Consider the following 2,894-nt stretch of genomic DNA (forward strand, 5'->3'; position numbering starts at 1 on the left):
GACAGTCTGTAATAGTGGCGATGCACTCTGATGTCGTGGCCAAGGAACACAAAGTGTCATTTTTGCAAGTTCTGCCCAGTGCTTCTGATTTGGGTCTTCAATTTGCCGTTTTTCTTTCCCTGGAGAATCAGTCGCCCTGTCTCATGCATCTTCTGTTATGACATATTCATGTTTTGTAACATCATGCCCATGCTTATTGAAGAGGTATTCCCCTAATTTCAGTATGATTTTCTCTTTCCAGACAACATTTGTAACCTCATCTTGATGCATGTCAAGCACCAGCTTCCAAACTTGTGCATTTACACTGTCTGGAACTGACAGAGCATATGAACAAAGGGCCTGCACTCTAGTTTTTCCTTTGACTTTCTTGTGTCGGTGAGATCTCTGCATGTGCCTCCATAGTGATCTCCTTTTGAGGTAAGCATCAGAGTTTATACAGTGCATCTAATCACTGGCTTTTACAGGTCCACTTGATTGTTCACGGGGTATCACCATTCCTTTTCCTTCTTTAATAACCTGATTATTATAAAAAAAAACGGTTCCGTCTATTTCTCAACAAACTGAACTGTATTCTTCGTTCTTTAGACCCCTTTGGAAATGTTATTGCTCTTGCCACTTCAGGTTTGTCATTGTGTTGTTGAAAGGCTTAGAGCAAAACACACAGTAAAACATTTAGTTGTACAGTCTGCCGCCATCGTCTTTCTTCTTTAAGGTCATGACCGTCACGTCACAACTATCCGGTGAGAAGGATTTGTTGGTGTCATGTGCAGCCAGGGAAGTAAAACAAGTCTTACGCGTTTTCTTACGTGGTTGGACATCTCCTTCCTGAGAGTTGGTTGAAGTTGTTCTCTGTACCTTTCTCTTCTTACCCATGTGCTGTTTGACATCTTCTGCTGAACTGTCACTTTCTGTTTCTTCAGCAGATTTAGGAACATCCTCATACATCCTCATCGTTGTCCTCAGAACTTGGTAGAGGTCCTCTTGTCTCGCTAAGCAGTTGTCTGTTGAGCTTTAAAAAACTAAGAAAAAGAGAGAGGCTCAGACTTGGATGTTCTTCATTATATAATCACAAGGATTTAACGATAATAAATGTCAAGACAAAGCAATAGACTAAAACTAGAAAAACAAACTTTTTAGAAGAAAATTTGAGTGCTTGCCTAAAGAACAATATTCACAGTATATATATATATATACTGTGAATATATACAATTATTTTATCGTGCGTTAACGCAGTTTTTTAAATTGTTATTAACCCTTTATAGGGCACTCATTGAAATACTTTGAAATTCAAAATGTCAACCCTCGAGTGCTATTGGAGGACATAATACTTTTTTACTGTTGTGACATTTAAAAAATATATATATTTTCAGGTAGAAAATCAACATCAACGAAGTTATGGTATTTGGTTCCTTGCCCGTTTGTGGTATATTAAAAAAATCCAAGAAGTGCATATAAGAAATACAAGAAATACAGATACAAGGTGAAAGGAACATGTATTTCATAACATTATAACATCACTTTTAGAAGATTAAAAGATTAAAACACGTGCTGTTACTGGAACAGTCAACAACATTAGGCCACTTCTTCATGGTAACTGATGGAGCAGTTACGCTCACTGTTTATGCAGAGGTGGACCTTGCAGACCCTGCAAACCACATTAGATCTTATTATGTTGCCTTTCCGGCTGCGGTATTTGCAGGTCTTGCGTTTGGCATAGACAGGGGCATGTAAGAGGGACAGATTGAACCGCTCAGCGTCATTTGGGGTGTGGCTGCGGTGTCCCCGGACAGGCTTAGGGATATCAGCAATGCTGGTCAGGCTGTCAACAGAGGCCAATGAGCTCCTTCTGGAGCTAGATGTGGCTGGTCTGGCTGCTGGCAGCCCTAAACACCTTGATTCTGAAATCCTTCAGAGACAGGCCTTTGACACCAAGGGCCTTGCAGTCCCGCATGTACATAAGCAGGCATTTGTGAGGCTGCCATCAATGGAGTAAGCAAACAGTCGCATGTACCACCTCTTGGACTTCATGGGGGTGCGGTAGAGGTGAACCAGCATGTCACTCTTGTCAATGCCCCCCATGTTGGCATTGTAACTCCTGATGACAGCTGGGCAGCTCACAGGCTCCTTTGTCTTGGTCTCTCTGCAGTACCTCATGACTGAGGACATCGGCTCCACCCCGATGTCTGTTGACAGCAGAGTGACCGTTTTGTTGTCCTTCCACCTGACGGCCAGTATCCCATCATCACTAGTGACGTAGTCACATGTACCACGAGGGACAGTCTTTTTCTCCATCAGTAAGTCGAAATTATCAGATAGTATGTCATTATTATGAGATAGTAAGTCGAAATATCTCATAATTTCGATTTACTGAGATCGTAAGTAATCTCATTATGAGATAGTAAGTCGAAATTTCGAGATAGTAAGTAGAAATTTCGAGATAACAGGACCTTTATTTTTTCCTCACAGTGGCGGAAATGGGCTTTCATACTATTGTTCTTCATTTCTTCTTTTGAGTCTTATTTTTAGCGGTGATAATCCTGGAAGCATTTTCTCTTTTTGGTGATGCAGAGGAACATCTTGCATTTGGTACACCTCATGTACGTCTTGCTTCTGCAGCCCTTATTTCTGCATCGTTCTGCATGCTTGGTATCCATCATCTCTGGCATGTTTATGTTGTTTATGTTGTTTATGTTTGGCTCCTAGCCTACGCACAGATGGCTCTGGTTGTGGGATCCTCATTTTGGTTGGTGGCTCATACTCTTCTTCACTGTCTTCACTGCTGTCATCAAGCTCTTGACAATCCAACAGCTCTTCAGCCAGGTGCAATTTGAAGTCCAAGTACTGTTGGGTGTTCTTCACTGGTCGGTTAAGCACTTTGCTGTCAGACTTGTATT

This window comes from Melanostigma gelatinosum, assembly GCF_949748355.1.
Source record: "Melanostigma gelatinosum genome assembly, chromosome: 15".
Lineage (NCBI taxonomy): Eukaryota > Metazoa > Chordata > Actinopteri > Perciformes > Zoarcidae > Melanostigma > Melanostigma gelatinosum.